The sequence below is a fragment of the Lygodium microphyllum genome, chromosome 9 (genome assembly GCF_053477565.2).
Source record: "Lygodium microphyllum isolate KBCC chromosome 9, Lygodium_microphyllum_v1.1.10, whole genome shotgun sequence".
In the NCBI taxonomy this organism is placed as follows: domain Eukaryota; kingdom Viridiplantae; phylum Streptophyta; class Polypodiopsida; order Schizaeales; family Lygodiaceae; genus Lygodium; species Lygodium microphyllum.
Window position 1 is genome coordinate 159901752 of NC_141143.1, and position 22108 is coordinate 159923859.

Below are 22108 nucleotides of genomic sequence, written 5' to 3' on the forward strand. Positions count from 1 at the left end.
TCCCTCTTCCTCCTTCTCCTCCTCTCTTCCCTCCCTCCATCTCTTCTTCCTCCTTCTCTGCTCCTCTCCCTCCCGCTGTCTTCCTTCCCCTCCCTCCAGTGGCCGCTGTCCTCCCTCGGCCGTCCTGCTGGAGATCGCCGTCGTCGTCGCCGACCAGGTCGCCGCCGCCGCCCGGCTCGACTGGCCGCCGCGCCTACCAGCCGTCCATCGCCGCGCTCGCACCATCGCCGCCATCGCCACGCCGCCGCCGCCGCCGGCTCGCCCACCTCCTCCTTCCCTCGCCTCCTTCCCACCCTCCACCTCCTACCACACCTCCTCCTTAGGTTAGTAACTTAACTAAACTAACCTAAGTTGTAACTTAACTAAACTAACCTAAGTTGTAACTTAACTAAACTAACCTAAGTTGTAACTGAACTAACTAACCTAAGTTAAAACTTAACTTGACTAACTTAGTTAGACTTAATTGACTAACTTAGTTAGACTTAATTGACTAACTTAGTTAGACTTAATTGACTAACTTAGTTAGACTTAACTGACTTAGGTAGACCTAACTTAACTAACCTAGGTTGACTTACCAGACTAACCTAGGTAGACTTACCTGATTAACTTAACTTACCTGACTTAAGTGACTTAGGACTAATGTGACTAATGTGCTTAATGTGACTTAATTAATCACTCCATTAATTTTTCCATTAAAAAATTTCAAAAAATTCCTTCTGCCAGTTGTCAATTTTTGGACCTTTGTCTGCTAGGAATTGCCTTTCCTATAATTTCAGAAAAATCCATCTTTCCTAAAATTACCCATAAATTGCCAAAAAATATGGAAAAATCATTTAAAAAATTATTAAAAATTCTAAAAAATTCTAAAAACATTCTAAAAAATTTCCCTCACCTCCCTTGCTCATTTTCCATTTATTCCAACATAAAAAAAATTACAACTAAAAATAAAAAAAATAAATAAAAATAAAAAACCAACATCAATCAAATTAATACATCTGCTCAGGTGTTGTTTGTTGTTTCATCAGTGCTTTTTGCTTTTCCTTTACTGGGACTCTTCCGTGCGCATTCCTGCATTCCATACACACCCTTCCAGGTATTTATTTTATGTTATGTTATTTATTTTCCCCCTTAATCACAATTAATTGTTAAAATACACCCTTTAATTCACCCACCATGGCACGCGCATTCGCGCTAAACACACATTTTTTTTAAATTAAAATAAACCAGCCGTTCACTTAGCACGCGCTACGTGCGCTAAAGAGGCACTCTAAAATTTTAATAAAATCAACCAGCCGTCACATGAGCACGCGCTGGCAAAAAAGCGCTCCACATCACCTTAATTATAATCAATGAATTGCATTTAGAGACCCAGTCGGGAATCGAAGTCCGGAAATCGAATAACTGCACCGTTTTAACCTAATAATTGGTAAATAAATTCATAATAAGGAACCGCCGTTTTCTTATTAAGGTTTATCACCTAATAAAAATTCACCCATTTTTAATAATTAATTAAAATCAACCCTTCATTAAATAACTCCCCCCTCACTGCACTTAATTCCCCTTTTTAATAAACCGTTTCGTGGGATGGGTATACGCAGTTCTTAGTGTTATTTTCCATGGTCCAGTCTTGGTTCTATCACAGATGTCGTATTGATATGTGTTGGATATGATATGGTTTTGGTTTCCTGTTTTAGTTACGGTTACGGTTACGGGTACGGTATGTAGTTTTTTCTTTTGTTGCCTGATACGGGGTTCCGGGTGTTTGTCTGATGCATCGCATGAAGCTTTCGGTCGCATTTGTCTCAAGGTCATGTCAAAATTTTTCTAGGATGTGGTTTGCTTGGGGTTAGTAGGTCGGGTCATGTCTTATTTGGTAATCATCTTATCCTTGGTTTTTGTCTGTTGGTTTCCAGGCATTCTCCTTGATTGTCTGTGTTTGTGGTGTGTGTGTAACCATCTGAATGGCGCCTTCTCATGCTCCTCCCCCTATCCAGTACGTCCCACTAGTTAGTAGGGATTACTCGTCCCTACTTACTTTTGAGCCCCTCACGAAGGCAGGACTTGCTGCTTTTGTGGCCACTCCTTTTCCATTACTTCCAGAGGATCCGTCCGTATGTGATGAGTTCCTGGCCTCTTACAGCAAGAAGACAGGAGTAGTCCAAGGCATGTCTATGACATTGACGTCTCGAGGCTTAGGGAAGGCTCTGTCTCTTCCCTCCAAAGGAGAACCTTTTGTGACCACTCGACAGCTCTTCTCTAATGAAGAGATTCTCAAACTGTTGCAGAAGCAGACAAGGGAAATCCTTGATGTCAAGAAAGTGATACACTCTTCAGGAGTTTCGTTTTCTATGATCACTGATCCCGTCTGGAAGACGATGTGTCAGTTCCTTCAGGACAGGTTCATGCCTGCCAAAACGCCATCCCATTATTTGTCCAAGGAGCTTTTCACAGCTTCCAGGATGGTGCTAAAAGGAGTTGCCATTGATTGGAGCACATACCTCCTTACTAAGATGGATCAGCATTTCGTTAAAGTCACGAGGGGTAATGTTACCAATGTTACCTACGGATCCTATTTGTCAGCCTTCTTGACCTATTCAGGTTTACAGAAGACTGTGCCTCCACCTCCTCCATCAGATCCAGTACCTCCTCCTCCACCTTCAGAAGAGTCAGCACCTATTGACATTGAGGATGATGATTCTCCGGCTCCCTTGGTCATACAGTGCAAACGCTTGAAGAGGGTAGCGGATAAAGCTCCTTCAGTACTTCCTTCAGTACCTATCCCTGCTACCTCTGGCAGTGACCTCCCTGGGTATCTCACTTGCAATAACCTGTTCCGAGCACATAGAGAAGGATCCTTGGAGATCTCAGTTCCTTCCCTGAACAGTCTCGTCTCAGGAGACGCAATTCCTTTTCTCTGCAAGGATATTCAAAGTTCCATTGAGTTATCAGTGACAGCCTGTGTTCAACAGCTGTACGCATCTTTCTATGAGGAGCTCATGCAGTCCAAAGACCAGTTGCATAAGGCAACATCTGAGTTAGCATCTGCTAAGGATACCCTAGCAGATCTATTTAAGCAAATGGAACAGCAAACCCAACTGGTTGCCACCCAAAGTGATGAGATTTCTTCATTGAAGACCCAGTTATTTGAGGCTCAGTCACAGGTTACTAGCCTTTCAGCAGAGAAGGAGAGGATGTCCAGTGAAGCGAAAGAATTCCAAGTTCTTTTAGATGACAAGCTTTCAGCTTTACAGATAGCTAATGACACAGTGGCCAACCAAGCCTCCCAAATCCAGCAGTTGCAAGATCAGCTTGGAAAGTCCCGCTCTGTTCCTCCAAGCCCTCCTGTTCCATTAATTCCCTCTCTTTCACAGCAGGACTTGGCTGCCTTACAGAGACAGGCTACTTTGTGCCCTCTATTCCAAGACAAAGTGGAAAGATTGCAGTCCAGAATGGACTTGTTATGGTCTACCTTTGAACAATTTCAGGAATATGTTTTACCAGACCATTCTTTCTTTGTCCACTACCACTTACAGAAGCTGGTCTTCTATATGAAGCTTTCCACGATGGATTTACCTTTTCCAGAGGATGGCTGGAGTGGGGCTTGGTCTGCTGAGTTGTTGACAGAGGTAGTCAGAATGCTCTTTGAAGATTCTGTCACGCCAGACACCATGCTGATGTCATACATGTATCTCCGAGGAGATTTGTTAATTCCAGATGAGGTAAATATGGCATGGTATGTGGGGGATGTGGTCTTACAGGCTGTTCTCTATGTCAATCATTTGGAGTTGCGCATAGCTGATATGTTTCAGAGTTATTCCTCCAAAGTGGCTGATTGTCAGGATAGTTCGTGGCATCCTATGATTGATTCGGTGGTCCTCAATCAAAGACAAAACACAGCTCCTACCTTTGTACAGAGTACTAACCACCTGAGGATGGATCTTTTAACTTATCTTTCCAAACATAATCCATTTGATGCTACTTTCTTTGATGCCTATCATAGCCGATCTCTCTTAGGACCTTCTGTTCCTACCCTCCTCTATTACCAACAATTGGCTCACCGTTATGCTATATATTTTTCCCTTTGTCAAACTCATTCCACAGTAATTTTACCACTTTTTTTCCAACCTTCCAATTTCCCTCAAATTCCTATTTTCACTTACTGTTCCTTTATTGAGGATAGGGTATTTTCCCCTTCTCCACCTTGTCCTTCACCCCTCATCAATGTACCCTCTACATTTCCTATTTATCAATTAACACCTTTCCTTAGTGATTCCTTACAAATTTCTGCCACTCCTTCTTTAACCTTTTCTTCCTTTTATGATTTTTCCTATCCTTCCCTACATCCACTTTCCCTTATTCCATTACCCTCTCCTAACACTTCCATATCTCAACCACCTCAGTTGGTTAGTGACTGTGCCGGTTTTGATAATCAGATTTCCAGAAGAAGGGGATGGAGTTCGGATGATTGCCTTACAGGACCGCAGATTAATTGGCCAGTAATTCCAGGGGAATGGACAGCTTCAAGTCAAGCTTATCAAAACTATGTTCATTTTGCCCAACAATATTCACAGTCTGCAGATCCCTCAGTGAGATTAACTGCTCACTTTGCTTGGTACCTGGCATATATGCATAGGCACTCCCATACTGATTCAAAGCCTATCCCAAAGTTGTGCATGAATGTCAATGTTAGCATTGATTCCCAACAGTTGGAGATACTGTATTTTCATGCCCTCTGTTTGCCTAGCAGATACTTAGTCCTGTTGGAAAGGATGTGTTGTCTCCAATTTTTCCAAAATCCTCCTAAAAACTTTGTAGATGAATCCTTATCTATGGATCGATTCAGACAACATCAATCTTTTAAGAGGGATCATCTTCATTGATGCCTTTCCAATGTATGGTGCAAGCTTTTTAATGCCAAACTCTTCTCTTTTTGAAGAAGTCATTCAGATGGTTGTGTATTAGTGTTTGTGTTGTGAGTTCATGTATGTCAAACGAACGTGGAGGTTTCCTATTGGATCTTGTGTACGAGCTATGTTTTGGAGATTTGTAGAGTTGGGGTCGTGGTTGGAGAGTTGAAGCAGATGAAGATGAAGAAGAAGAAGCAAACTCTTATATCCTTTACAAATTTGTGGTGATTTTTAGTTTGATAAGAGTTGTTAATGTCAAAAGAGTTTTCCTTTCTTTGTATTTTTATATCAGAAACAGGTTATACGATGGGGTCGTGGTGGATGGATTCTTTGTAAGAAGCTAGTGAAGATCAAAAGTGAAGCTTTTAAATGAACTTGTATTCCCTTTTTCCTGGGTCGCGAGGACGCTTCCTTATTAAGTGTGGGGATATGTTGAGTGTTGAAATGACTTGTTTTTTGGCTGATTTTTGTTGTTTTTGAGAGCTGAATGGTTGATTTTAAGGGATGATTGATTGGTTTGGAAGTGGTTTGAGAGTGTTTTGGATGATATTGATTGTGTTTTGGAAGATCATGATGTTTGTTGATGGTTCTGTGATATTCTGATAGGTTCTGAATGGTTCTGTATACCTTCTGTTTTGTTCTGTTTTGGTCTGTTTTGTTCTGATTGTCTTCTGTTAGGAGGGATGGAGTATTGATTGATGAAGAATGAGATATTGTGAAAGCTTATTGAATGTTTTGTGAGAGTTTGGAATGGTTTGAGAATGAGTTATGTGGTTTTGATGACCTTCTGTAACCTTCTGTAGGTCTTCTGTAGAGCTTCTGTTTCTGTTCTGTTCTGTACTGTCTCTGTTCTGGTACTGTTCTGTAGACTGTTCTGTAAGTGTTCTGTGGAATGTATGTGTGACTTTGAGGAAAGTTTTATAACCTTAGAAAGAGGTGAATACAAGTGCAAAAGAGCTGAAAGAAGTGGAAGAAGTAGCTGTTGAAGACTCAAGAGAAGACTAGAGTGAAGTGACAGTAGTAAGCTGTGAAGAGACACTGTAGTGGCTCTGGTGACCTTTCATATCAGACATACCTCTTGGGAGGGGTATCCACGACCTAAGAGTGATTATTGAGAGTAATTTTTGAGAGATTGTAGTGAGGATATGATGTATTATTGATGGAGTGTGTGAGAGAGAGTCAGAGATAGCCAATTATACTCAAACAGAGTGATTGTATAAGAGAGATTGAGAGAGAAGACTATGAAGATATTGAAGATGAATACTATGTGATGTATTTCCATTCAAAGATGGTGTACTTCTTTTCTTTCTTTGTTCCATTGATGGATTTTATGAGGATGTTGAAGAATATGGTTGATTCTATTAAAAACCGTGGGAGATTTACATGATGCTGCATGAAGATTTGTTGTGCCTGGTGTTCTTTTCTTCATTGTGATCATATGAAACATGATAAACAAGCTTGTTGATGTTACAAGATAGATTTTCTTGCAAGAGAATTCCCTTTTCCTTGGTGTTCCTCTCGGGGCTCCACTAGTATCGCACTCGGAAAACCAACTCAATATTTCTAACCTCAAAGGTCCTACCCACATTCACAGAATGTTAGGGTTAGCTGAATGCCTATGCAAGAAAGATCTAGGGTTTTTACCCTAAGGATCAATTAGCCAAATACTAGACCTCCGTATGGATTTAGGAACCCTAGGTCCAAAGCGTCATCGGCCTAGTAGGGTTAGGGTTGGGTTGGGTCAAGAGGACTCCCAAACCCTACATCTTGACCAAAGTATTCTTGACCAAGGAATACCGTGTGATGGGAGAAATAAACCCACAAGTTAGGTGCAACACTTGTCTCGTGCAACAAGTTGCAACGTCGCATGATTTTATGACTAAAACACAAAATAGATTTGCCACTCCTTAGAACAAGGTTGGCGAGTTCTAAGAGGATGAACAAACATCCTGCTACATCACCCTTCTTTGAGGCTGATTTGCCAAGTTAGGGTAATTATGAATTGCCCAGCAAGCAATTGACCAATCAAGTGAGGACAACGGAGTTGTCCAGAATTTATTGACCTTAATGTAAGGAAACCTAAGATATTGATAAATTGGGTTAACAAGGTATAAGCCCTAACCCAAGGAAAAAGGGTAAACTAGCAACACAACTTACAAAACCCTTGGAATCTTGCCAAGTCGCAATTGATCCCGGAGTGAGTATACTGGGTGTATTCGGAAGGAAGGATTCACACCTTAGCAGTTGGCCATACAAACGACCACTGGAATGCTTGTGTTTGTACAGTTAGGAGCACTGTTTGTTCTTCTTTGCTCAAGGGACTAATGCTGGAAAATCACTAATGCTTTAGGTTAAAAGCCTGGAGAAGAGGCAGCATCAGTTACCCCCAACTGTTTGCCTGACCTTATCCAAGGGGCTTGTTATCCGCGCCAGGTATGTGGACCGAACCTGCCACAAGAGGTCTCTCTGTGGGTGCTACTTGGAGCAGGAGGACGCTTGGGTGTCAGAGGGGGCTCTGGCTGTAAATCCCTTGTCTCCGGGCCCTGCACAAGAGGCCGACGTGACTCAAGATTGGATCTCGAGGCCTGCATACTAGTCTACGGGCGGAAACTTGGAATAGCGATCCCTAAGGATTGCTAGAATTGCCTTCGGGTGGATTATGGAATTGCCTTCAGGCAGATTATGGAATAGCCTTCGGGCTGGATCATATGATGTATTTCAAAGACTGATAAATAAGATCAATTGTCGAAAAGGAACTTGCTTGACATTGTTTTTCTATGTCAATGCTTAAGTTATGTGAAGGAACTAGTGATTAATTGGCTAACTAAAGAAGCTGTTTTTGCTTGTCAAACTAAATGTGGTAGATAATTAGACAACTAAAGCAACCAGAGAAAAGTGCGGTGGATGTGACCATGGGTTCGTCCTACGGAAGGGTGGTCCCAGTTGGCCGGGAACTTTTCTCAAAGAATTTGACAAAAAAAAGGTAACATTGACCTAGAATCTAGAAAGCTAGAGTCCTGATTTATACTATTTCAGGGAAATGGAATGGGACTATGCCTTACGGGCAGAGAGGTCGAGCTTCTCATCCCTCTCATTTCCCATTCTCCTTGAACCAAGTGTAGTATAAATCCGGTTCGACCCTGATGTTTCTACGTAAAGTAGTTCGTCTGGGGCTCGACGCTAGTTATCTCCGAGGAACTTGACCATTAGGAAAACCTTGATTCAGGTCGATCCTAAGTGGGAACAGCTGGAATGCTTCCGCTATGTGGCAGACTTGGGAAGACCTAGATCGCAAACCCCGTGACATTCCATGGGAGTGCCGGGCGGTTCTTTCTGGACTCTCTTCCCGATGGGCTTCTAAGACGTATCCTACAAGTAGACAGGTGGAAACATTACAAGATATGAAGCTCTGTGATGTTCTAATAGGTTCTGTTGAGGTTCTGATTGGTTCTATATACCTTCTGTAAAGCTTTTATTTTGTTCTTATTTTCTTCTGTATGAAGCATGGATTGATGATTGATGAATATTGAAATCTTTTGAAAGTTTATTGAATAGTTTTTGATAGTTTGGAATGGTTTTAGTATAAGCTATGAGGTTCTCATGACCTTCTGTAACCTTCTGTAAACCTTCTATAGAGCCTCTGTCTCTGCTCTGTAACTGTTCTGTATCTGCTCTGGTACTGTACTGTACTATTCTGTAGATCTTCTGTAAGTGTTTTGTAGAATGTACATGTGACTTTGGGAAAGTTTTCTAACTTTTGGAAAGGATGAATCTAAGTTCAAAAGAGCCAAAACAATTGGAAGAAGCAGTTACTGTTGAAGACTGAAGAGAAGACTGGAGTGATAGTGACAGTAGTGAGCTATGAAGAGACACTGTAGTGGCTCTGGTGCCTCTTCACATCAGACATACCTCTTGAGAGGTGCATCCACGACCTAAGAAGGATTATTGAGAGTCATTATGAGAGTATTATAGTGAGGAGATGATGTACTATTGAGAGAGAGAGAGAGAGAGCCAAGATAGTCAATTCTATCAAAACAATGTATCTGTATATGAGAGATTGAGAGAGAGAACTATGAAGACATTGAAGATGAATACTATGTGATTGATTTCCATTCAAAAATGGTGTATTCCTTTATGTTCATTGTTCTATTGATGGATTCTATAAAGATGTTGAAGATTATGATTGATTCTATCAAATCCATGGGAGATGTCTACTATGATACTGCGTGAAGAATTGATGTTTTCTTTGATTTGGTCATCAAAAGAATGAAATAAAAGCTTGTTGATGTTACAAGATAGATTTTCTTGTAGTAGAATCCCCTTTTCCTTGGTGTTCCTCTTGGGCCTCCATGTTTTTGGTGCGCAGTCGGGGAAACTCGCCATCAACAAGCATCAAAAGAGGCTGAAAATGAAGGAAATGGCATTACCAAGAAGAGAACAATTCAATGGATGTTTGCAAAGTTCCTTCTTCCACTGAAGAGTTGGAGATTCTCATTATCAAAGCCACTTTCCACAAGAAGTTTATCCCACAATGGCGGAAACATATTACCATCATGATGCATGCTCTATGTGGTGGATTGTTTCCTCTTCCTGTTGAAGTAGCATAAACTTACATCTTGGTGACAAACTGTTTGGGAACAAATTGAAGAGCAGAAATAGAGAGAATGACTATCCATGGAAGATTTGGCATTCATTGAGAAGTTTCTAGACATCATCAAGTGGGAGATCGTGAAGAAGCTTCAGGAGTCGTGGTCTGTGGAGATTTACGAAAACAAGAAGGAAAAGAGTTGGAATTTGTTTGTGGATGCTCAACAGCAAGATACGTGGGATGCTTGGTGCACTGACAATCTTCTGTTTTGTCCAATTAGCAGCCCACTAGAAGTTGGTAGACAGAGTGTTTTTCACAACATACACTGTTGAAACCCTCAGAAGCTGGCATTATTATAATGGGACAACAATGTTCCTAAGAAGAATGAGTTTTGATACTTTCAGAACAGAATATCTCCCCCTCTGTAGTGGTTTGAAAGCCGAATTTAGAGATGTTGAAAAGAAGGAAGTAGAAGAGATGTTGGCCAGAGAATCCCTCAGAGACTGAAGCTCCTCTCTGATTCTCTTCTGTTGAGTAATGAAGAACTGGTTGGAGCCAACCCCCTGATGAATGACGCAATCAAGAGGCAAGCATTAGAATGAGTCCAGAGGTACGTAAGAAGAGAGAAGGCAAAAATCAAAGCTAAGAACGAGCTCGCAGCAGAAGCTTCCTTTGACTCCCTAAAAGCACTCTTTACAGAAGTTTCCATGGCGACTCAAGGTCCCCTTCCTAGTCAGATTTGTCCTGGAAATATTGATGACAGGCCAGCAAATGTAATCCCATTGCTAGTTTTTAAGGGAGAGTACAATGAAGACCCTGATCTTCATGTAGCAGAATCTATGGTAGCATGTGTGGCTAACAATGCCAGAACCCCTGAGCATTGGTTAGCGATATTTCCCGCCACTTTTAAGGGCACAACGTTTTAGTGGTATGAGAGACAAGCAGTAGGAACTTTTGGCACGTGGAACGACCTGAAGTTGGCCTTCCTCACTAAATTCAAGTGTGAAGGTTTTGAAGAGCGAATACGAGAGAAGTTCATGAACCTAAGTCAGTCCTCTTGAGAAAGAGTAGAAGCTTATGTCTCGCGAATGGAATCCATCCTAAAGAGATGGACTAACCATCATTTGGACGAAGGTATCCAGAAATGAGTGTTTCTCAAAGGCCTACAACCAGAAGTTCACAAGTTCGTGGAATTGAGAAGACCAGTCAATCTGCAAGCTGCAGTGGAAGGTGCAAGATTGTATGGCGAAGTTGAAGCAAGGTTGTTAATGACTCCAGGAAGAGGAGTCTTACCTCTTCCCAATACCAGGAATGGTATACCCACCAAAGGTAGTTCCATAGACAGTTCCCTACCCCTATCCCCAGATGCAAACAGTGCCATAGTATAATGCACCTAATCCACTGTGGTCACCACAGATGACAGTGCCTCAAATAATGGTTCAACCACAACAACAATGGCCTCAAAAAATTCCTCCAATGGTGGCAACTCAACAACAATGGAACCCTACCAACTGGAATCAACAATCCCAAGTCTCAGCAGGAGCTCTGAATCGGAACCAGAACAGAGGACCCTCTGGATCAACCCAACTAGTGTATGTAGTAATTAGAGAAGCTTCCCAAAAAATCCCACTACAAGTACTTTAGGAGGTGAAAATCTGAAGGACTACTTATTCAACTCAGTTGCAAGCATCAAGAAAGAGCTTATGGATGTGATTACATAGCAGCTACAGACGCTGAAGCTGAATACCGCCAATATATCCACTCTTACGGGAGATGGAAGAGATGTGATACGCTCTAATACATGGTGCGGAAAGTGTCATCAAGCAGGACATTTAGCCACTGAATGTACCCGAAAACCAACCATTCCTGGAACCTTCTGTTCTTACTATTTGCGAAAGAACCGTACAGAGGATATTTGCTCTCCTAAAGAGATGCACGAACGAAGACAGAAGGATAAAAATGCAAGATTAAACTAGCTGGAATCCAAAATGACAACATAGGATATTGGACCAAAGCCTAGGGAATTTGGTCCTAATTTTGGTCCAAGGAGGTTTCCCTCTCAAAGTTATAGAGGATGACAGTCTGGCGGCGGTGGCTAGAGATCAGAAGTGGAATGTTATAGGTGTAGAGAAAATGGTCATATCTCCCCAAATTATCCAAACCCTAGATGATCTGTGGATTACAAGCCCTTATGTAGTCGATGCAAAGGAGAAGGCTACACTGCAAAGGACTGTCCAAGTGCAGTCCCTGTAAAGGTCAATGGCACTGATAGCCAACAGAAGATACAAGAGCCTGCCTCCAATTTGGTAGAGTTGGAAGTTGCCGCTATCACGTGCGCCAAGAAGAAGGAACTAGTTGTTTAGAACGAAAATAACTCTCCTTCCAAGACTGTGAAGTTCAACATACCAACAAAGGGACAGAGCAGTGCAGAACAGAACAGTGCAGTACAAAGCACTGTAGTGCCACAGAGCGTCACAAAGACAGTCCCAGAAATAGGATCAGAGTTCCAGGAGATAGATGATACAGAAGCACCTCCAGAAACAGAGGAAGTGCCGATGCTGCAATTATTAGAAGAAAAAGGAAAGATGAAAATGGGTGTAGCCCCATTCCACAGCAGGCTGGAGAAGCCTATGGATCTTATCAAAGATTATGACTTGGTAAAAGACCTATACGCTTTTAAACCAAACCTAACATTCCGACAGTTACTAATGATGTCCCCCAGTTTCTGAAGAAATTCAAAAGCAACTTGACAAGAAGAAATGGACTAATGATCTCTCCTTTAACAGTGACCAAGACCAATAAGGCCCTAGAGCTTGTAAAGGAAGTAGATGTGGCTAATGCCTTCCTCGATCCTAGAACCCGAAAGATTAGTGTGTGGATAGAAGGATGCTTTATTTTAGATGCATTGATTGATGGAGGCTGGAGCCCCAAGAGGAACACCAAGGAAAAGGAAATTCTCTTGCAAGAAAATCTATCTTGTAATATCAACAAGCTTTTATTTCATTCTTTTGATCATCAACATCTTCATAGAATCTCTCAATATAACAAATAACACAAAGGAATACACCATCTTTGAATGGAAATCAATCACATATTATTCATCTTCAATGTCTTCATAGTTCTCTCTCTCAATCTCTCGTATACAATTCCACTGTTTTTATAGAATTGACTATCTCTGACTCTCTCTCTCTCTCTCTCCATCAATAGTACATCATATCCTCACTAAAATACTCTCATAATAACCCTCAATAATCCTTCTTAGGTCGTGGATGCACCTCCCAAGAGGTATGTCTGATATGAAGAGTCACCAGAGCCACTACAGTGTCTTTTCACAGCTCACTACTGTCACTGTCACTTAGTCTTCTCTTCAGTCTTCAGTAGCTATTTCTTCCACTTGTTTTAGCTCTTTTGAACTTAGATTCATCCTTTCCAAAGGTTAGAAAACTTTCTCAAAGTCACACATACATTCTACAGAACACTTACAGAAGGTCTACAAAACAGTTACAGTACAATACCAGAACAGCTACAGTACAGTTACAGTACCGAGACAGAGCAGAGACAGAGGGTCTACAGAAGGTCTACAGAAGGTGGAATGGCATCTCCCGATACTAGACTGTTCAGTGAAGGGACTGATATGTCCAATGAACCCTCTCTATGTGCTCTGAACAGGTTGTTACATGTGAGATAAGCAGGGAGATCACTGCCAGAGGTAGCAGGAATTGTAACTGAAGGAAGAACTGAAGGAGCCTTATCTGCCACCCGCTTCAAGCATTTGTGCTATATGACCAGTGGAGGATGAGAATCTAGATCCTCTATATCAATTGGTTCTGACTCTTCTGAAGGTGGTGGGGGAGGTACGGGATCAGATGGAGGAGGTGGAGGCACACTCTTCTTTAAACCTGAGTAGGTCAAGAAAGCAGACAGGTAGGATCCATAGGTGACATTTGTAACATTGCCCCTGGTTACTTTGAAGAAATGTTGATCCATCTTGGTGAGTAGGTAAGTGCTCCAATCAATAGCTACTTCTTTTAACACCATCCTTGAAGCTGTAAAGAGCTCTTTGGACAAGTAATGGGATGACGTTTTGGCAGGCATAAACCTGTCTTGGAGAAACTGACAGACTAACTTTCACACAGGATCAGTGATCATGGAAAATGAGACTTTGGAAGTGTTGATCACTTTCTTAACATCCAGAATTTCCTTGGTCTGCTTCTGTAACAGCTTCAAAATCTCATCGTTAGAGAATAGTTGTCGAGTTGTAACAAAGGGCTCTCCTTTATAGGGAAGAGACAGAGCCTTCCCTAATCCTCGGGGTGTCAATGTCATGGAGGACCATGGACCAGTCCCGACTTCTTGTTGTATGAGGCAAGGAATTCATCACACATGGATGGATCTTCTGGAATCAAGGGGAAGGAGGCAGCTACGAAAGTCACAAGTCTTGCCTTCGCAATAGGCTCAAAAGTGAGTAGGGAAGAGTAATCCCTACTAACCAGTGGGATATACTGGATAGGGGGAGGAGCGTGAGGCGCCATTCAGATAGAAAACACACACACCACAACACAGACAATCACAAAGAATGCCTGCAAAATAACCAAAGGGCTATAAAAAAGGAATCAATCCAAAAAGAAGGATACACATACATACATAGACGTAACTAACCCAGTTACCACCCCAGACAATATATAGCCTAGAAAAATTTTGGCATGACCTCTATACATATGCGACCGAAAGCTTAATGCGATGCAACAAACAGGCACCCAAATCCCCGTATCATGCAAGAAAGAAAGAACTACACACCGTACCCGTAATCGTAACACAGACACAAATCAGACTACCAAAAAAATATACATCAAGACTTGACCATAACCTGGACCATCAGTGTCAACTAAAAGATATTTACGCGCCCATCCCACGAAGCGTGTTTATTAAAAAGGGGAAAAAAATGCAGTGAGTGAGAATTATTTTAATGAAAGATTCATTTTAATAAATGATTAACAATGGGTGACATTTTATTAGGTTATAAAACTTAATAAGAAAACGGCGGTTCCTTCTTAAAATTTTAATTACAATTTATTCAATTAAAACGGTGCTTTATCGCAACCCGGACTACGATTCCCAGACTGGGTCTCTAAATGCAAATTCCTTAATTAAAAATTAATAGTAATGTGGAGCGCTTTTTTGCTTGCGCATGCTTCTTCGTGACGGCTAGTTCATTTTTATTACAAATTAAAGTGCCTCTTAAGCACCAACAAACCTCAAGCAATTGAGAGGATTTCTTGGCCATGTGGGCTACTACAGAAGATTTATTGCACATTTTGCAACCAAGGCAGCCCCTTTGCACAAGCTCCTAAGGAAAGATGATGATTTCCTTTGGATTTATTACTGTGAAGAAGCCTTTAATACCCTAAAACAGTGTCTTATCCAAGCACCTATTTTACAACCTCCTGATTGGACAAAGGAGTTCCATGTGCACACAGATGCATCAATTGAAGGGCTAGGTGATGTCCTATGTTAAAAGGGCCCTTCTAAATTAGATCAACCAATATATTATGCAAGCCGAAAGGTCACTGATAGGGAACGGAACTACATAGTGACAGAGCTTGAATGCTTAGTAATGGTGTTTGCACTAGAGAAGTTTCGACACTATCTACTGTTGGAGCCCCAAGAGGAACACCAAGGAAAAGGGAATTCTCTTGCAATAAAATCTATCTTGTAACATCAACAAGCTTGTTTATTAGGTTTTATATGATCACAATGAAGAAAAGAACACCAGACACAACAAATCTTCATGCAGCATCATGTAGATCTCCCACGGTGTTGATAGAATCAACCATATTCTTCAATATCTTCACAAAATCCATCAATATAACAAAGAAAGCAAAGGAATACACCATCTTTGAATGGAAATACATCACATAATATTCATCTTCAATATCTTCATAGTCTTCTATCTCAATCTCTCATATACAATCACTCTGTGTGAATAGAATTGGCTATCTCTGACTCTCTCTCTCTCTCTCCATCAATAATACATCATATCCTCACTAAAATCTCTCATAATCACTCTCAATAATCCTTCTTAGGTCGTGGATACCCCTCCCAAGAGGTATGTCTGATATGAAGAGTCACCAGAGCCACTACAGTGTCCTTTCATAGCTCACCACTATCACTTCACTCCAGTCTTCACTTGAGTCTTCAACAGCTACTTCTTTCACTTGTTTTAGCTCTTTTGCACTTGTATTCACCTCTTTCCAAGGCTAGAAAACTTTCCCAAGCTACACTCTCATCCGACAGAACACATACAGAAGCATACAAAACAGTCACAGTACAGTACCAGAACAGCTACAGTACAGTTACAGAACAGAGACAGAAGCTCTACAGAAGACCTACAGAAGGTCATCAAAACCTCATAACTCATACTCAAACCATTCCAAACCATCAAAAACCATTCAATAAGCTTTCACAAGATCTCAATCTTCATCAATCATCAATCCATCCCTCCTATAGAAAGAAAACAGAACAAAACAGAAGCTATACAGAAGGTATACAGAACCAATCAGAACCTCACATCTCTACTAATAAACATCATGAGCTTCCAAAACATAATCAATATCATCCAAAATACTCTCAAACCACTTCCAAACCAATCAATCATCCCTTAAAATCAACCATTCAGCTCTCAAAAACAACAAAAATCAGCCAAAAAACATGTCATTTCAACACTCAACATATCCCCACACTTAATAAGGAAGCATCCTCGCGACCCAGGAAAAAGGGAATACAAGTTCGGTCAAAAGCTCAACTTTGATCTTCAATAAATCTTCAAAAACAGTCCATCCAACCACGACTCCAACTTATCACCTGTATTTGATATAAAAATACAACGAAAGGAAAACCCTTTATACATTAACACTTCTTATCAAACTAAAAATCACAACAAACTTATAAAGGATATAAGAGGTTTCTTCTTCTTCTTCTGCATCAGCATCTTCAACTATCCAACCACGACCCCAACACCACAATTCTTCAAAATGTAGCTCGCACGAAAGCCAATCCAATAGACAATCACCACGTTCTTATTACATAAAGTAACTCACAACACAAACACTACACACAATACAAGCATCTGAATGACTCCTCCAAAAAAGAGAGATTTTCATTAAAAATCATCCACCATACATTGGAAAAGGTATCAATGAAGATGATCCCTCTTGAAAGATTGGTGATTTCGAAAACGCTCCATAGATAAAGATTCATCTACAAATGTTTTGGGAGGATTCTGAAAAAACTGAAGACAGCACATCCTTTCCAACAGGACAAGGTATCTGTTAGGCAAACACAGGGCATGAAAATACAATATATCCAGTTGCTGAGAATCAATGCTCACATTGACATTCATGCACAACTTTGGAATAGGCTTTGAATCATTATGAGAATGCCTATGCATATACGCCAGATACTAAGCAAAATGAGCAGTTAATCTCACCGAAGGATCCAGAGACTGTGAATACTGCTGAGCAAAATGAATATAGTTCTGGTATGCTTGACTGGTAGCTGTCCATTCCCCTGGGATTACTGGCCAATTTATCTGAGGTCCTGTAAGAGAATCATTCGAGCTCCATCCCCTTCTTCTGGAAATTTGATGATCAAACCCGTCATAGTCACTAACTAATTGAGGTGGTTGAGATATAGAAGTGGCAGGAGAGGGAAGTGGAATAAGGAAAAGTGGATGAAGAGAGGGGTAGGCAAAATCATAAAAAGAAGAATAATTTAAAGGAGTGGCTGAAAATTGGAGGGAATCAGTTAGGAAGGGTGTTAACTGATAAATAGGAAAGGTAGAAGGTACATGAATGGATGGAGAAGGACATGGTGGAGAAGGGGAAAATACTCTATCCTCGATAAAAGAATAGTATGTAAATATGGGAATTTGAGGAAAAGATGAAGGTTGGAAAAGAAGGGGTAAGATAGTTGTGGAATTGGATTGACAAAGGGAAAGATATATATCATATCGGTGAGTCATTTGTTGGTAATACAGTAGGGTAGGAACAGAAGGTCCTAAGGTAGATTTTCTCTGGTAGGCATCAAAAAAGGTAGAATCAAACAGATTATGTTTGGAAAGATAAGCTAAGAAATCCACCCTGAGTTGATTAGTGTTCTGGACATAGGTAGGGGCTGTGTTCTGTCTTTGATTCAGGACCACAGAATCAATCATGGTATGCCAGGAATTATCAGGGCAAGTAGCCACTTTGGAGGAGTAACTCTGAAACATATCATCTATTCGCAACTCCAAATGGTTGATTCCACATACCAAGCCATATCCACTTCATCTGGAATCAACAAGTCTCCTCGTAGATACATATATGACATCAACATGGTATCTGTCGTGACAGAATCTTCAAACACCATCCTTATCACCTCTGTCAGCAACTCAGGAGACCAAGCCCCACTCCATCCATCCTCTGGAAGAGGAAGATCCATCGTAGAAAGCTTCATGTAGAAGGCCAACTTCTGTAATTGATAGTGGACAAAGAAAGAATGGTCTGGAGGAACATATTCCTGATACTGCTCAAATGTAGACCATAACAAATCCATTCTGGATTACAATCTTTCCACTTTATCTTGGAAGAGAGGACACAAGGTAGCCTGTCTCTGAAGAGCTGCCAAGTCCTGCTATGAGAGAGAAGGGATCAAGGGAACATGAGGGGTTGGAGGAACAGACCGTGACTTTGCCAGTTCATCTTGCAACTGCTTGATTTCGGAAGCTTGTGATTCCATTATGTCATTAGCAGTCTGTAAGGCTGAAAGTTTGACATCTAAAAAAGTTTGGAACTCATGCACTTCTTTGGACATCCTCTCATTCTCCTCTGAAAGGCTAGTAACCTCTGATTGAGCCTCTATTAACTGAATCTTCAAAGAAGATATCTCATCTCTTTGGGTTAAAACCAGTTGGGTTTGTTGCTCCATCTGCTTAAACAAATCCGCTAGGGTATCCTTAGCAGAGGCTAACTCGGATGTTGCCTTATGCAACTGGTCCTTAGACTGCATCAGTTCTTCATAAAAGGAAGCGCACAGCTGTTGAACACAGGCTATCACTGACAATTCAATGGAACTCTGAATGTCTTTACATAGGAAAGGAATGGCATCTCCCGAGACTAGACTGTTCAGTGAGGGGACTGATATATCCAACGAACCTTCTCGATATGCTCTGAACAGGTTATTACAGGTGAGATAACCAGGGAGATCACTGCCAGAGGTAGCAAGAATGGGCACTGAAGGAAGAACTAAAGGAGCTTTATCCGCTACCCGCTTCAAGCGTTTGCGCTATATGACCAGGGGAGGAGGAGAATCATCATCCTCTATATCAATGGGTTCTGACTCATCTGAAGGTGGAGGAGGAGGTATTGGATCAGATGGAGGAGGTGGAGGCACACTCTTCTGTAAACCTGAGTAGGTCAAGAAGGCAGACAAGTACGATACATAGGTGACATTGGTAACATTGCCCCTGGTGACTTTGACGAAATTTTGATCCATCTTGGTGAGTAGGTAAGTGCTCCAATCAATAGCTACTCCTTTTAATACCATCCTTGAAGCTGTGAATAGCTCTTTGGACAAGTAATGGGATGGCGTTTTTGCAGACATAAACTTGTCTTGGAGAAACTGACAGACCGACTTCCACATAGGATTAGTGATCATGGAAAAGGAAACTCCTGAAGAGTTGATCACCATCTTAACATCCAGCATTTCCCTTGTCTGCTTTTGTAACAGCTTCAAAATCTCTTCATTAGAGAAAAGCTGGCGAGTGGTAACAAAGGGTTCACCTTTGGAGGGAAGAGACAGAGCCTTCCCTAGGCCTTGAGGTGTCAAAGTCATAGAAATACCCTAGACCAATCCTGACTTCTTGCTGTAGGAGGCCAGAAACTCATCACACATCTATGGATCCTCTGGAAGCAATGGAAAGGAGGCAGCCACAAAAGCAGCGAGTCCCGCCTTCGTGAGAGGCTCAAAAGTGAGTAGGGAAGAGTAATCCCTACTGACTAGTGGGACATACTGGATAGGGGAAGGAGCATGAGGCGCCATTCAGATGGTTACACACACACCACAAACACAGATAAACAAGGAGAATGCCTGCAAAGCAATAGACAAAAAACCAAGGATAAGATATCAACAAAAAATGGTAAAACGTGACTTGACCAACTATCCCCAAGCAAACCACAGCCTTGAAAAAATTCGACATGACCTCTAGACATATGCGACCAAAAGCTTCATGCTATGCAACATGCAAACACCCAAATCCCCGTATCAGGCAATAAAGAAAAAACTACACACCGTACCCTTAACCGTAACAAAGAAACCGAACCAAAACATCACAACAACCCATACATATCAAGACCACAACTTTGATAATCAGTTTTGACCATGGAGAGAACTCCGAAGACGTCCCGTACCCATCCCACGAAACGAGTTTATTAAAAAGGAAAAATTAAGTGCAGTGAGGGGGAATTAATTTAATGAAAGATTCATTTTAATAAATTATTAAAAAATGGGTGAATTTTTATTAAGTGATAAACCTTATCAAGAAAACGGCGGTTCCTTCTTAAATTTGTAATTACCAATTATTAGGTTAAAGCGGTGCTTTAATGCGAATCCCGGACTTCGATACCCAGACTGGGTCTCTAAATGCAAGTTCATTTATTAAAAATTAAGGTGATGTGGAGAGCTTTTTTGCCAACGTGTGCTCTTGTGACGGCTGGTTCATTTTAATTTTAAAAAAATGGTGTGTTTAGCACGAACGTGCGTGCCATGGTGGTGTTTAGGGTTCATTTAAAAATTAACCATGAATTTTGGGGTAGCGAAAAAAAATAAAAAATAAAAAAAGAAAAATACCTGGTCGTGGTGTATGTAAATGCAAAGAATGCGCTCTCCTCAATCCCAAAATATCTAGATTTTTTTCTAGATGTTTAGTTGGTGTTTTGAATGAAAAATGATTTGTTTGTTGTTTTTTTTTGTTTTTTTTAAAAAGGAATTTAGGATGTAATGCAGTATGTTTACAGCTTAGAAAATAGTCCACAATAAGTAAAAAAGTTAATAGAAATTTTGAGGAATTTTTTGGAAATTAATGTGGAATTTGTTAGCATTTTTAATGAATTTTTTTAATTTTTTGGATATTTTTAAAAGATTTTGGAATGTTACAATGGTCTGAATTTTTTAAAAAAATTTGCAGTTTAAAAAAAATAGGGCAATTTGCTACGAAAAGATTGGAAAATTTTCAAGATTTTTTTGTAATTTTTTCAGAATTTTAAGTGTGTTTTAATGATTTTTTTAATTATTCAATGTATTTTGTTTGTTTTTAAAGGTTTTCGGGTATTGAAAATTAACAATCCGGGAAAATACCCAGAAATAGGCTATGTGGCAACTGCGTGTCAGCAACCAGCTAACAATCTCCCACACCCGCACAAGAACATGCACAATCACACTCGCACGAACAGCCACACGTGCGTACGCACCCTTTGCGGGTGATCGGGGACTGAAAATGGGCTGCAGGTTTCTGCGGGTGTGGGTCGGCGGTTCTGCGGAGGAACACTGCTGAGAAAGGGGTACGGTGGGATTCTGCGGTTCGGCGGGAGAACAGGGTGTAAGAAGTGTGGGTTCAGCGGGTGGGATGTCTGCGGGGGAACAGGGGTTTGGTAGGCTTGGGTGGGTGCCTGTGGGGGAGGAAAGGGGGCTTAGGTGGGTGGTTGGGTGGGGCGTGGTGTGCTTTGGTGGGGGTGGGGGTAGGGTTGGTGGGAAAGGGGGCTTGTGTGGGGGGGTGTGTAATGGTGGGAAGGGGGTTTTAGAGAGAGTAGGAGTGTGTGTGTGTGATGGGGGCCTTAGGTGGGGTAAGAGTATGGGTGTTTGGTTGTAGGGGGGGAAGGGGGGTTTAGGTGGGGTAAGGGGGGTGGGTAATGGTGGGGGGAAAGGGGGCTTAGAGGGGGGTGTAGTGGATTTGTGTGATGGGGGGCTTGGGTGGGGGTGGGGGTAGGTTTGAGTGTGTTGGGGGTGGGGGTAGGGTTGGTGGGGAATGGGGGGGAAGGGGGGCTTAGGTGTGTGGGAATGGGGGGTTAGTGTGCTGGGGGGAAAAGGGGCTTACAGGGGGGTAATGGGGGGTGGGTGGGACAAGCACGTGGCAGGGAAGCAGGGTCAACGGGGCACAGAGCGTGCAGGGCAGGAGGAGACCACCGTGGTGCCGGGCGAGGACGGCGCGGGACACGGGCGATGTCAGCGGCGACAGCGGGGCACGAACGGCGTCGAAGGCGAGGAGCACAGGGCACAGGGTGAGGAGGGGGCGCATGGCGTCGGCATCAGAGCGCGACAGGACGCTGTCGAGGAGGAGGGCGCACGGGCAGAGAGGGGCGCCAGGCGGCACGGACGCGGGTTCACGGGCGTCAGAGGGCAACAGGGCATAGGGCAGACGTCGTCACGGCTGGGGCGCAGGCGGAGAGCAGGTGGCATGGAAGGCGGGCACGGAGGGCGCCACAGGCGGGCGCACGCGGCGAGGCGGCGCGCGGAGCAGGCAACCAGGGCACAGGGGCACGGGCGGCCACAGCTCCACGGCGGGCAAGGCGTCCACAGAGGC